This window comes from Pseudophryne corroboree, chromosome 7 (assembly GCF_028390025.1).
Source record: "Pseudophryne corroboree isolate aPseCor3 chromosome 7, aPseCor3.hap2, whole genome shotgun sequence".
Classification (NCBI taxonomy): Eukaryota; Metazoa; Chordata; class Amphibia; order Anura; family Myobatrachidae; genus Pseudophryne; species Pseudophryne corroboree.
Genome location: NC_086450.1, coordinates 482,624,457 through 482,640,370, shown reverse-complemented (window position 1 = coordinate 482,640,370; position 15,914 = coordinate 482,624,457). Strand labels below are relative to the sequence as shown.

The following is a 15,914-nucleotide window of genomic DNA, read 5'->3' as shown; positions in this document are numbered from 1 at the left end:
GTATAGCAGCTTGTATTTCAGGTTACATCTTTGCTTTCTTGCAAGGGTAGGGCTTAACCTCCGAATCCAGTCGTTGCAATGGCTTGATCTGTAAGTAAACGCAGAGGAATCTGGTTGTGCATAAAAACAGCTCTTGAAACCCTTGGGTCTCCTGTGGGTAAAGTCACTTTTATCGAACTGCCAGTGGTGACTGAGTACACTGTTGTCGACACAGGAGTTGCACACCTTCATATTCTATCATCTTGTGTGTCGTATAGTGACTTTATCATAGTAAGTTCTGATGGACTCAGTCTTTTCCTGTTTCAAGTCTGGGGCTGCTGGTGCCCTGAGTGTCTGTGCATGACACCATTTCTTAAGTCTTGTCATGTACATCTTTCCACTTTCAAACGTTGTTCTATTTTTCTCTGTCGGAACATCTGTTATGGCTGGGCAATCATCTACTGCATCTGCTTTTAACATGGTGCTTACTGTTTGGGCAGTTGCTGGTCCTAGTATAGCCTCACACAACTGGTGGTAGTCGACCCATGCCAGTGTCCATATGGTTTGAATTCTTTCCATATAGGCATAAACTGCTATTGGGTTTTATCTAGGATCTGGGGACTCTGCAACTATATTTGCGAGGTCATTGCCATTCCATGGTTTGTGGTGTTGGCTCTGTACGATGTATGGTTCGTTCATCCTGGCTGCATTATCTGAGTTGCGTATTCTCTGTACTTGTGCTGGATACAGAGAAACAGGCAATGATGACCGTCTTTCAGTATTTCTAGTCGCATAGATATCTTGGCATGGTGGTTCATGGTGTGAAATCCAGTTTCCACAATTTGGGCAATGTTCATATCCTTCTGGAACGCAAAACTGACATACCGGACACAATCTTTCTGGAAAATATGTCAGTTTATTCTGTACATTATGCACCTGGGCATGAAAAGCTGTAGAGGCTGTGTCTTGACCCCTTGCTTCTCCTCTTCACCTGATTTGCACCATTTCGCCTATAGTTCCTGATTGTGGACAATTGTTTACTGGACTCAGCTTGATTGCAGGTGTCTACCACTCGTTTAAACATGAGGGAAGCATTAGGTAGAAAATTTATTTGCTTTAACCTTGTTGGGGTTTCTTGTGATGAAGTATTAGGACACTGGGGCATACTCTGTACATATAGCTCAGGTAAATCATTCGGATTTTCAACCACAGATCCTTCTAAGAGAGGGCTGATTATTCGTCACTCTTTTCCTTGCTCGTATCTTTTTAATTTCACTGTTAGTGAGCTTGTAGGTAATTGCATTCTGTTCATACTAGGGGTATCTTGGTGTGCATGCATGTCTGGGTATAGGGGTGGGGTATAGTGTGCAGGTGCTGTTGCTGCAATTACCGGCAGTGAGTTTAACGCTGGTTGTGGTGCTATTGAGTACTCTGGTACAATGGGGAAATCATTTTCCTCATCTCTTCTTCTATTCTCTGCTCCTAATTCTTTTGCTACAGTGATCCAGATGGATGCTTGATATCTACTATTATGCTTAATTATCCAACTTTTGTTACAGGAGGCAAATTTTTCCCATTTCTCTAGGTCAAGTGTCCCTTCTGACGGGAAGCCTGCTCTTTTGAAATTCCTTTCAGAGATTTTCTGCCCTCCTTGTCACTAACAATATCCACGGGTTTGTCGGGCCCTGACATCTTTACAGACCGCGCTCCCATGCCTGGGTGAACGTGCGCGGAACCCCTCCTGATGTGGTATTTTAGTAACTCCTTTTGAGGGACTTAAAATCTCCTTTTAAAGCTTTTTCTTCCCTCCTTGTTATTAACAATATCCACGGGTTTGAACCCATCCTGATGTGGTATTTTAGTAACTCCTTATGAGGGAATTAAAATCTCCTTTTAAAGCTTTTTCTTCCCTCCTTGTTATTAACAATATCCACGGGTTTGAACCCATCCTGATGTGGTATTTTAGTAACTCCTTATGAGGGAACTAAAATCTCCTTTTAAAGAATCTCTACCTAAAGAGCTTCTTCAATCCGTCTGTGGACAAATGACTGGGGTTGTAGTGTTGCCCCTTCCTCCCTGTGTTGGTGGAGAATTTGTTAGTACTGCTCCCCAAGTGAGACCTGCATAATAGATTATTTCTTCTGGATCACTGAGATGCGTCCCTAATATTATTGTTAAGTTACTCCAAGGGTCTATCCCCCTGCCTATATGGACTCCTGCTTGTATCAGTATCCCTGTTGTAGTTTAATGCTTGTTTCTCTTCAGAAAGTAACAGCGAACACCGGGGACTGCTTGGATGTGAGAAATACCTATCAGTGTGTGTAGGAGAATCTAGTTTCATTATTCAGCAGACAACCCGACTCCCCCCCACCTTTTCAAAAGCATATTGACAAAGTACATATAACAGTGCAAGGATACAAAAACAAAGATGACAGTAAATCCTATATCTGTTATCTGCGTGCACGGCAGCTGTTTAAGGCTGCACGGGCACATGGGTCTTAGACCTGGGATTATGTGGTTCCTAGGCCAATAGGTTATGATGTTAAATCAATCATTCTTAATGTAATGTTCCAACAATTCTCTTTTTTAAAATGACACCCTTTTGTACAATAAAATTCATCATCATTTTCCACATAACCAAATGAGACTTCAGTGCTTGTAATTGCCAGCAATCTTGGTGCTACAGACCCTTTGTATTTTCTTAACACAACAACACAGGTACAAGATTTGCATACACCTCTTTGGTTATTTATCAATTCAAACTGGTTATCAGCATTAGAACATATCTTGGCCATGCGCCACCTTTATAAAACGGCTCTATTTTCTTAATAAACATGCATTAGTACTTGCACAATTTAAAAGTTTTCTGCATACTTGATTAATTCCCCCTGTGCCCTTGTGACAAATTATCTGAAATTATTTACCCACAATTCAACAATATAACATAATTCAACAATATAACATACATGTATGGTACCTTAAAAATTTCTTCTGACTGACACTGGGCTCATTAAGATATTCGCTGACCTTCTCAACTGGACTTTCCCCTAGGTTTACACAAGAAGCGCTGATTTCAAGTGAGCAGGTAGAAATCTACACAATAAATCTCACTTACCGGTTTTTTTTGTTATCAGCGGTTCCTGAAAGATCAGAGGATTTATTGCCAGTGGAGGAGATGCTGGAATATCCCGGACGAGATCCCAAAATGCTAGGGTATGTTAACCTATTCAGGTCTGATTATGAACTCTCTTCAGTCATCAGTCAGAATGCTGTTCCCCTTAGCAACCGGTTGGAGATCAGTGAATGGAAAGGTGACACAGGATCATTGTGTAACCTAAGCAGTTCATAGTTGATCTGTCTTAGGGGCCATCATGGCTTTATTTTATAGCAAAAGAACAAAGGATTCATGTGTGCCAATACATTTAGCCAATCAAATTACACCATGTATGTCTTGAAAACTGAAACACGTCATTGTCAAACAATATTATAAATTGCAATTAAAATATATTTATTGCTTTGCCATTATCAGCTTTCCCGGAGCATCCTTTCTGGAGGTCAGGACAGGTCAAAATCCTCCTCGGTGTTCAGAACTTTTGGCGATATGCTTGACTGGCCTTGGAATACATCTGGTGTTATAACAATGGACAATTCATGCTTTGAATACAATGTTGCTTATAACATATCTGTGAAGCTTTTAAGGAAACACGAACCTAAAGAAGTGAGGAGCAGTAAATATCTTAGTTAATGTGAAAAAGCTTGAATCAATATATATTTGCCATTCAAAAGGAAGCTCCTACACCATCACTAGCCACATGCTCTGAGAGTGGAACTAAAAGCCAACATTTCTGTTTAACTAATGTGGGGAAAAAATAAAAATGTAAAGTAAAAACCGATAACATTTAATTGAAACAACCAATGTATTAAGCAATGCTTTGTTCTAGAATGAAGAATGTTTTTGTTGCATTTTAAGATCAAACAAATGCAGCTTGAGATTTGAACAAGAAAATTATGCATGACAATGCAAAAAAAAATAAAAAAAAAATAAATTACAACTTGTTTTGTACATATATATCTATGTATATAATGTATACATATAGGACACATGTCTGAACATGATCTAATTTTAAACATATCGTTTGTGATTTTATGCGTGAGAATGTAAAAAAGTTCAACTTGTTTTGTACATATATATGTATACATATAGGAAACATGTCTGCACATTACAGTTCAACTTGTTTTGTACATATATATGTATACATATAGGAAACATGTCTGCACATTACCTTATTTTAAATATGTAATTTGTGATTTTTCAGCATCAAAGCTGAGGGTAAGTCAATTCAAGGTATATATATATATATATATATATATATATACATACATACACACAATGTATGTGTATACACAGTGTGTCTGGCTATATACATTGAAATAACTTTAAAACATGGGGTGGGGAACCATCAGACCTCTGGCTGTTGTTGAACTACACATACCAGTATGCCCTGCAACAGTTTTGCCTCATTGTCTAAGTATTTTGGTATGTATTCACTAAGCAGGGATAAACCAGTTCAACCCAATTTACCAAAAGGTTACAGCAGAGAAACCCTCTAAATTATATGTTTTCATTGTAATAAACAGTAACTAATATTTGGCCCATAAATTTAATAACTAGTTATGCCACAGAGGCATGTAGTGCCTCATGGCTCATTGTGGTCATTAGTTCCTAGATCATCTTTAAAACATGGGGAGGTGAACCTTCAGTCCTCGATCTGTTGTTGAATTACACATACCAGTATACCCTGCAACAGTTTTGCCTCATTGTCTATGCATTTTGGTATGTATTCACTAAGCATGGATAACCCTGTTCAACCCAATTTACCAAAAGGTTACAGCAGAGAAACCCTCTAAATGATATGTTTTAATTGTGATAAACAGTAACTAATATTCGACCCATCAATTTGTTAACTAGTTATGCCACAGAGGCATGTAGTGCCTCATGGCTCATTGTGGTCATTAGTTCTTAGATCATCTTTAAAACATGGGGAGGTGAACCTTCAGCCCTCGAGCTGTTGTTGAACTACACATACTAGCATGCCCTGCAAAAGTTTTGTTTCATTGTTGAAGTAAGCATTTTGCTATATCAATTTGTTAACTAGTTATGCCACAGATGCATGTAGTGCCTCATGGCTCATTGAGGTCATTAGTTCCTAGATAATGGAAAGGCAGAATTTTAATATTCACCCATCAAATTGTTGACTAGTTATGCCACAAAGGCATGTAGTGCCTCATGGCTCATTGTGATCATTAGTTCCTAGATCATTTCCAATTCACCCATCAATTTTTTAACTATTTATGCCGCAGAGGCATGTAGTGCCTCATGGCTCATTGTGGTCAACCGTTTGCAAAAAATAATGTGCGACAAATGTCAAAGTACAGCTTGATTTGCACATATATACGTATGCATATATGAATCGTGTCTGAACATGTTCCAGCACTGTTGTATAATAATTATGTTTTAATCGTTATAAAGAGAAATTAATATTAGGTCCATCAATTTGTTAACTAGTTATGCCACAGAGGCATGTAGTGCCTCATGGCTCATTGAGGTCGGTCCATCAATTTGTTAACTAGTTATGCCAAAGAGGCATGTAGTGCCTCATGGCTCGTTGTAGTCATTAGTTCCTAGATCATCTTTAAAACATGGGGAGGTGAACCATCAGACCTCCGGTTGTTGTTGAACTACACATACCAGTATGCCCTGCAACATTTTTGCCTCATTGTCTAAGTATTTTGGTATGTATTCACTAAGCAGATATAACCCTGTTCAACCCAATTTACCAAAAGGTTATAGCAGAGAAACCCTCTAAATGATATGTTTTAATTGTAATAAACAGTAACTAATATTCGGCCCATCAATTTGTTAACTAGTAATGCCACAGATTCATGTAGTGCCTCATGGCTCATTGAGGTCATTAGTTCCTAGATAAGGGAAAGGCAGAATTCTAATATACACCCATCAAATTGTTAACTAGTTATGCCACAGAGGCATGTAGTGCCTCATGGCTCATTGTGAACATTAGTTCCTAGATCATTTCCAATTCACCCATTAATTTGTTACCTAGTTATGCCGCAGAGGCATGTAGTGCCTCATGGCTCATTGTGGTCAACCGTTTGCAAAAATAACAAGCGACAAATGTCAAAGTACAGCTTGTTTTGCACATATATATGTATGCATATATGAATCGTGTCTGAACATGTTCCAACACTGTTGTATAATAATTATGTTTTAATCGTTATAAACAGAAACTAATATTCGGTCCATCAATTTGTTAACTAGTTATTGAGGTCATTAGTTCCTATCATTAGTTCCTAGATAATGGAAAGGTAGAATTGTAATATTCGACCATAAGTTTGTTAAGTAGTTATGCCACAGAGGCATGTAGTGCCTCATGGCTCATTTAGGCCGGTCCATCAATTTGTTAACTAGTTATACCACAGAGGCATGTCGTGCCTCATGTCTCATTGAGGTCATTAGTTCCTAGATAACGGAAAGGCAGAATTCTAATATTCGCCCATCAATTTAACTAGTTATGCCACAGAGGCATGTAGTGCCTCATGGCTCGTTGTGGTCAACTGTCTGCAAAAATAACGTGCGAGAATGTATAAGTACAGCTTGTTTTGTGCATATATATGTTTGCATATATGAATCATGTCTGAACATGTCCCAGCACTGCTGTGCAATATAAATTAGAATTTTCTAAATGCTCTTTAATTCATAATAAAAAAAAGGCTATGTAGTATTGCTATTAAATATTCCACATGGGCTTGAAAAACTTTTGAAACTGTGTTTGTTATTTTGCATGTTTACATTCATAACCAGATGCTTTTGTTATATGGTCATTAAAATCAATACGCTTTTTTAAATCAGTACCAGTTGTGACATGGCATGAAATTTCAACTGCTGGAAAGTGAGAACCCTTTTGTGCTTCCGTGCATCTAAGAAAATGGACACAGTCATTAAAATCAATATGCTTTTTAAATCAGTACCGTGTGTGATATGGTATGATTTTTAAATAGTACCATATGTGACATGGCATGAAGTTTCAGCTGCTGGAATGTAAGAACATTTTGTGTTACTTTAAAATATATCTTTTTTTTTGTGTGTCATATGTGACATTCTTTTCAAAGCAATTATCTTTTAATACAGTTTAATATCGAGCTCTATAAATTTTATATTACATTTTATATAAAAGCGATATCAAACACTATAATTTAATATTAAAGGGGGCGTGCCCAAGGAAAAAGGGGGCGTGGTACCTGTCACTTTAACAGAAAGGTGGTCTTTCTCTACTCAGCTGGGCTAAATTGATCACAATGAAACAACAACTTCTCCACTATATGTTCAAGACAACAACATTTATAAGTAATTACATTTTTCACCTTCTCTATCCAATTGCCAAGTCCAGCATTCTAGATTTTTAAAAGAACTAAAGGCAATTAGAAACAATGACTGACTTGTTCCCATTAACTCATAACCCTTCGTATGCTATGTATTCCCCTTTCATGTTGCTGCTTGGCGATGCATTGTACCACAAAGAATGCCTAGTGTACGTGAGTACACCTGGCCAATAAAGCTGATTCTGATAACCAGTGCCGCAAGTAGACTTTTAAGTGCCCTGTGCCCAGGGTTGGACTGACCCACAGGGGTACAGGGAAACCCCCAGCGTGCCCCTCTGCCTGGGGCTCCAACTCCTCTAGGGATCAGGTTCAGGGTTGGACTGGCCCATATGGGTACAGGGGAAACATCCATTGGGATCCACTGCCCGATGTCCCACCCCCTCTTCTAGGTAACAGGTTCCAGACTGTGTACTTGAATTATACATGACACATGTTACATTATGCTTCACAGGACTAAGGTGTATTTAATCTGGTACTTTATCATACATGGACTAGTGGTATTTGCTATATATATATTTGTCATGGGCCACAGATCATGCACTCTCTAATGGTTAGCCAAAACCCTATGTTGGCTGGACACACCCCTAAGCATGGGTGCCTACAACTGCATTACCCCGGTAGGCCCTTCATGCCCCAGTCCGACACTGCTAGTGACAGGGAGAGAATAGGTTTCCCACCCCCCACATTTTTCCAATAGGGACATAAGGCACATGCCTCGTGGGGAAGGGGCATGACAAGATTGATCCCAAAGAAAGCCCATGCTATGATGCACCTTCCCACATTATATATATATATAGTGGCAGAGACAGCATTGTTCCATGCAGGGGTGTCAGAACATTTTTTGGTGGGGGGGGGCAAGATATAATTTCAGTTTAGCACCCCTAAATCTCTAAATGTTGCCCCCTCTGTTATACCTCATAACAAAAATGGGGAGAGAGAGAGAGAGAGAGACATGGAGTGAGACAAGATGAGAGATGGAGAGAGAGAGAGAGAGAGAGAGAGAGAGACATGGAGAGAGACAAGAAGAGAGAGAGAGAGACCTGGAGAAAGACACATGGAGATAGAGAGATACATGTAGAGCAGCATGGAGACAGAGAGATAGAAAGGGGGGTATATCATCATCAGCAGAAAGTGAGGTGCCCGGGAGAGCAGTTACATGGAGGTCTCCAGGAGGAGGCTGTATTGTTTCTCCGGCTAGGCAGCGGTTCTGCAAGGGCTCTGGTGGGCTCCCAGGCTGTGGGTAGTGGTCCAGTAAAAATGTGGTGGCCATTGGGGTGAGTGGGGGAGGTTGGGGGGGACGGATGGGAGGATAGGAAATGACAAGGCGGCTGATGCAGGATGGTGTGAGGCAAGGGCGTAAGTAGAACTTTGTAGTAGAAAAATCTTGAAAGGGCCCCCCTACCCCCTGCCTTTGTCACTACAATACCCCTTAGGGAAGCAGGATAGAGACAAAGCAGGTATCAGGGGAAGAGAGAGTAAGAAGCAAGTAAGAGAGGGAGAGAAGGAGGTCAGGGAGAGAGAGAAAAATGAGAGGGAGCATGTCAGGTAAACAGAGATTCAGGGAGAAAGAGAGTTAGTGTCGGGGGTGTGGGAGAGACAGTGTCAGAGAGAGAGAGATAGAGACAATGCCAGGGGAAGAGAGAGAGAGAGATGGTGTCAGGGAGAGAGAGAGAGAGAGAGAGAGAGGGGGAGAGACAGTGTCAGGGAGTGAGAGAGGGAGAAAGAGATAGTGTCAAAGAGAGAGACAGACAATGTCAGGGAGAGAGAGAGACAGTGCCAGGGAAAGAGATATACACAGCATAAGAGAGAAAGCCAGGAAGAGAGTGAGGGAGCAGGGCTGGCAGCAGAAATCTGGGGGCCTGGTAAATGGATATCTCTGAGGCCCCCACCAACCACCATCAATACACTTACGCAAATATATATACTGTGTGTGTGTGTGTGTGTGTGTGTGTGTGTGTGTGTGTGTGTGTGTGTGTGTGAGAGAGTATATATACAGTATATATATTTATTAGAGATGTGCACCGGAAATTTATCAGGTTTTGTGTTTTGGTTTTGGATTCGGTTCCGCCGCCGTGTTTTGGATTCAGACGCGTTTTGGCAAAACCTCCCTGAATTTTTTTTGTCGGATTTGGGTGTGTTTTGTATTCGGGTGTTTTTTTTTAAAAAAAACCCTCAAAAACAGCTTAAATCATAGAATTTGGGGGTAATTTTAATCTTATAGCATTATTAACCTCAATAACCACAATTTCCACTCATTTCCAGTCTATTTTGAACACCTCACACCGCACAATATTAATTTTAGTCCTAAAATTTGCACCGAGGACGCTGGATGAATAAGCTAAGCGACCCAAGTGGTCGGCACAAACACCTGGCCCATCTAGGAGTGGCACTGCAGTGTCAGACAGGATGGCACTTAAAAGAATTAGCCCCAAACATCACATGATGCAGAGATAAAAAAAAAAAAAGAGGTGCAAGATGGAATTGTCCTTGGACCCTCCCACCCACCCTTATGTTGTATAAACAGGACATGCACACTTTAACAAACCCATCATTTCAGCCACAGGGTCTGCCACACGACTGTAGCTGAAATGACTTGTTGGTTTGGGCACCCACCAAAAAAGAAGCAATCAATCTCTACTTGCACAAAACTGGCTCTACAGAGGCAAGATGTCCACATCCTCCTCATCGTCCGATCCCACCCCCCTTTCACTGTGTACATCCTCCTCACAGAGATTTAATTTGTCCCCACTGGAATCCACTAACTCGGGTCCCTGTGTACTTTCTGGAGGCAATTGCTGGTGAATGTCTCTCAACGGAGGAATTGATTATAATTCATTTTGATGAACATCATCTTCTCCACATTTTCTGGAAGTAACCTCGTACGCCGATTGCTGACAAGGTGACCGGCTGCACTAAACACTCTTTCGGAGTACACACTGGAGGGGGGGCCACTTAGGTAAAATAAAGTCAGTTTGTGCAAGGGACTCCAAATTGCCTCTTTTTCCTGCCAGTATACGTACGGACTGTCTGACGTGCCTACTTGGATGCGGTCACTCATATAATCCTCCACCATTCTTTCAATGGTGACAGAATCATATGCATTGACAGTAGACGATATGTCAGTAATCGTTGCCAGGTCCTTCAGTCCGGACCAGATGTCAGCACTGGCTCCAGACTGCCCTGCATCACCGCCAGTGGATGGGCTTGGAATTCTTAGCCTTTTCCTCGCAGCCCCAGTTGCGGGAGAATGTGAAGGCGGAGCTGTTGACGGGTCACGTTCCACTTGACTTGACAATTTTCTCACCAGCTGGTCTTTGAACCTCTGCAGACTGGTGTAAAACGTAGGTTTTAAATCTAGGATCGAGCACGGTGGCCAAATGTAGTGCTCTGATTTCAACAGATTGACCACCCGTGAATCCTGGTTAAGCGAATTAAGGGCTCCATCCACAAGTCCCACATGCCTAGCGGAATTGCTCTGTTTTAGCTCCTCCTTCAATCTCTCCAGCTTCTTCTGCAAAAGCCTGATGAGGGGAATGACGTGACTCAGGCTGGCAGTGTCTGAACTGACTTCATGTATGGCAAGTTCAAAGGGTTTCAGAACATTGCACAATGTTGAAATCATTCTCCACTGCGCTTGAGTCAGGTGCATTCCCCATCCTTTGCCTATATCATAGGTAGCTGTATAGGCTTGAATGGCCTTTTGCTGCTCCTCCATCCTCTGAAGCATATAGAGGGTTGAATTCCACTTAATTACCACCTCTTGCTTCAGATGATGGCGTGGCAGGTTCAGGAGTGTTTGCTGGTGCTCCAGTCTTCGGCACGCGGTGGCTGAATGCCGAAATTGGCCCGCAATTCTTCGGGCCACCAACAGCATCTCTTGCATGCCCCTGTCGTTTTTTAAAGAAGACACAGTACCTCAAGCAAATCTCTAGTTTCCTGTGAATTAACGGTGGATACCGGAAACATGTTTAACACCGCCCAGGCTGCCAAGGCCTGAGTTATCCGCTTTGCAGCATTATGACTGCTGTGATATTTCATCTTCCTCGCAAAGGACTGTTGGACAGTCAATTGCTTACTGGAAGTAGTACAAGTGGTCTTCCGACTTCCCCTCTGGGATGACGATCGACTCCCAGCAGCAACAACAGCAGCGCCAGCAGCAGTAGGCGTTACACTCAAGGATGCATCAGAGGAATCCCAGGCAGGAGAGGACTCGTCAGACTTGACAGTGACATGGCCTGCAGGACTATTGGCTTTCCTGTCTAAGGAGGAAATTGACACTGAGGGAGTTGGTGGTGTGGTTTGCAGGAGCTTGGTTACAAGAGGAAGGGATTTAGTTGGCAGTTTTTGAACTTGTCAATGACTTCTGATGAATGCGCTCCAGGTGACGTATAAGGGAGGATGTTCCTAGGTTGTTAACGTCCTTACCCCTACTTATTACAGCTTGACAAAGGCAACACACGGCTTGACACCAGTTGTCCGCATTTCTGTTAAAATAATTCCACACCGAAGAGGTGATTGTTTTTGTAATTTGACCAGGCATGTCAATGGCCATATTCGTCCCACGGACAACAGGTGTCTCCCCGGGTGCCTGACTTAAACAAACCACCTCACCATCAGAATCCTCCTTGTCAATTTCCTCCTCAGCGCCAGCAACACCCATATCCTCATCCTGGTGTACTTCAACAGTGACATCTTCAATTTGACTATCAGGAACTGGACTGCGGGTGATCCTTCCAGCACTTGCAGGGGGCGTGCAAATGGTGGAAGGCGCCACCTCTTCCCGTCCAGTGTTGGGAAGGTCAGGCATCGCAACCGACACAATTGTACTCTCCTTGGGGATTTGTGATTTAGAAGAACGCACAGTTCTTTGCTGTGCTTTTGCCAGCTTAAGTCTTTTCATTTTTCTAGTGGGAGAATGAGTGCTTCCATCCTCATGTGAAGCTGACCCACTAGTCATGAGGAACATAGGAGAGGGCCTCAGCTGTTCCTTGCCACTCCGTGTCGTAAATGGCATATTGCCAAGTTTACGCTTCTCCTCAGACGCTTTTAATTTAGATTTTTGGGTCATTTTACTGAACTTTTGTATTTTGGATTTTACATACTCTCTACTATGACATTGGACATCGGCCTTGGCAGACGACATTGATGGCATTTCATCGTCTCGGCCATGACTAGTGGCAGCAGCTTCAGCACGAGATGGAAGTGGATCTTGATCTTTCACTATTTTACACTCCACATTTTTGTTCTCCATTTTTTAATGTGTGGAATTATATGCCAGTAATATATCCAAGCAATGGCCTACTGTACCGTACTGCTATATATTATATACTGGTGGTCTGCAAAATAATGCACTGTCCTCCTACTACTGCGCACAAATACTAAAATGCACCACAGGTATGGATGGATAGTATACTTGACGACACAGAGGTAGGTAGAGCAGTGGCCTACTGTACCGTACTGCTATATATTATATACTGGTTGTCAGCAAAATTATGCACTGTCCTCCTACTATATATACTGCACAAAACTTAAATGCACCACAGGTATGGATGGATAGATTACTTGACGACACAGAGGTAGGTAGAGCAGTGGACTACTGTACCTTACTGATATATATTATATACTAGAGAAAACCAACACAAGAAGGTTGGAAAGTAGACTCTTGTGTGGGAGCACTCAATTCAGAGGAATAGGTATATTTTAATCAATTCTGGTAAAAAATAACTTTATTTGTTCAAAAAAGGGTAGTTAAGGAGAAAAATTTACGTGAATATTAAAGCTACGCGAAAATATAGCACTATATGGAGAATAATTCATATGGTTTCAGATACCACAATGAAAAAGCCGGAATCCAAATCTTAGGGCTAGTGGATTTGCTGTAATCACAATGACTCTTTTGCGTAATATATGACCATCATTTATTCTACAGCAATCCTATTCAGGATTATTTTAGCGTAGAGAATTGAATCATAAGTCATACAGAACCGAGTGCCAGTTGGTATTAATAGGGATCCCTCAAGATCGGGCAGAAGAATTTTTTGCAGTACCAGGGTTTTCCAAGGTGGACTCCCATCCGAGTACTGACCCGGCCCTCCACTGCTTGGCTTCCAAGATCAGACGAGATCGGGCATCTCCAGTGGGGTATGTCCGCAATAGTTTTATCTGCCCGTTCAGTAGATCCCAATACCCGTATAGCCCGAACAAATATTTCAATTGATCTGAGTCAATCGTGTGTTCAAATCTCTGTGTTGAACTTATGCCCAAAACTAGGGAATGAGATTACAGCAAAATCCAATAAGGGATAGTGGAACAATTATCATGTGCAAGAATTATATGCAGAGAAGTCCACTATACAATTAATAATAAGGACAGTTATCATATACAAGGGAATATCTTGTCCACTTGCATAGCCAGGATAGGATGGTGATATTCAATGAGGCAATACCATCAGTAATATAGTGTATGTAGCCCCTTACTTTATATCGCCAGCCAATGAATCTCACTATATATAGGCCTCTAAAATTTGAGAATTTTTTTTTCTTACAATGTGTCAAAAGAGGCTATAATGAGAAGAGAAGGAGCAGATAAACAGCTGAAAGTTTTGTTCAACGGTTATGCCGGGCAGTAATGTGCATACTAATAATTAATTAGCAATATGTTGCAAAATTACTTGGACAGAATAGAGTGGTGATATTTAATGGGGAAATAACACCAATATTATGTGTGGCCCCTAAAATTGTATCACCAGCCAATAATTAGCACTATATATAAGCCTCTTATGCTTGAGCAAAAAAAAATTGTTATAATGTGTCTAAGAGGCTATAATGAGAAAAAGAGGAAGATAAAGCAGATAGACGGCTGAAGGTATTATTCATTAGCCATAGCAGGCAGTAATGATTAAGTAGCAGTGTGCTGCAAGGTTGATGTTAAACCACAGCCTAGAAGTTCTTTGCACAGTAATCTGCTCTTTGGCTTTTAATACCTCTAATAATAATACCAAGTAACTCCCAACACATGCCAAGTTGCTCCCAAACACCTGTTGGATGCCTCACAGCTCCAGCACCTCTTGGAGCAGCCAGAATATAGACAGCCTATCAGTGCATCGCCTTTAAAGTGAATTATAATCCTAATAAGGCAGAACGTTCTGTGATCAAGCTTTACTGCGAAACGTACGTCACACACTCCGTGATCACGTGGTGCGCACACGTGATCGCAACAAACGGAAACCAGGGACAGTTACCCAGGCAACGGCGCTTAGCCGGCGAGACAAGGAGGACACACCGCGACTACACGCTGCATCTGGAGAGCAGCGGCTCCACGCAGACTACAGCTGATAATCTCCCTGCACCCTCCACATAGAAGTCAGCACACAGCTTCACTTCCAGCGCACCTCCCGAGCCAGTTACTAGCGGCGATCGGCCGCAGACAGCCTCCACAGCAGGATCGACAGTGGTATTGTATGAACATATACCCTGTACCTCATACATATGTAATATTGCCTTATTAGGATTATAATTCACTTTAAAGGCGATGCACTGATAGGCTGTCTATATTCTGGCTGCTCCCGGAGGTGCTGGAGCTGTGAGGCATCCAACAGGTGTTTGGGAGCAACTTGGCACGTGTTGGGAGTTACTTGGTATTATTATTAGAGGTATTAAAAGCCAAAGAGCAGATTACTGTGCAAAGAACTTCTAGGTTGTGGTTTAACATCAACCTTGCAGCACACTGCTACTTAATCAGTACTGCCCACTATGGCTAATGAATAATACCTTCAGCCGTCTATCTGCTTTTTCTTCCTCTTTTTCTCATTATAGCCTCTTAGACACATTATAAATTTTTTTTTTGCTCAAGCATAAGAGGCTTATATATAGTGCAAATTATTGGCTGGTGATACAATTTTAGGGGCCACACATAATATTGGTGTTATTGCCCCATTAAATATCACCACTCTATTCTGTCCAAGTAATTTTGCAACATATTGCTAATTAATTATTAGTATGCACATTACTGCCCGGCATAACCGTTGAACAAAACTTTCAGCTGTTTATCTGCTCCTTCTCTTCTCATTATAGCCTCTTTTGACACATTGTAAGAAAAAAAATTTCTCAAATTTTAGAGGCCTATATATAGTGAGATTCATTGGCTGGCGATATAAAGTAAGGGGCTACATACACTATATTACTGATGGTATTGCCTCATTGAATATCACCATCCTATCCTGGCTATGCAAGTGGACAAGATATCCCCTTGTATATGATAACTGTCCTTATTATTAATTGTATAGTGGACTTCTCTGCATATAATTCTTGCACATGATAATTGTTCCACTATCCCTTATTGGATTTTGCTGTAATCTCATTCCCTAGTTTTGGGCATAAGTTCAACACAGAGATTTGAACACACGATTGACTCAGATCAATTAAAATATTTGTTCGGGGGATACTGGTATTGGGATCTACTGAACGGGCAGATAAAAC

General features: G+C 41.4%; 1 pseudogene; it reads right to left on the bottom strand.

Annotated features, from left to right (window-relative positions):
• Positions 1–13,472: 13,472 nt before the first annotated feature.
• On the bottom strand, positions 13,473–13,592 carry LOC134947217 (5S ribosomal RNA; annotated as a pseudogene).
• Between the last annotated feature and the right edge of the window lie 2,322 nt (positions 13,593–15,914).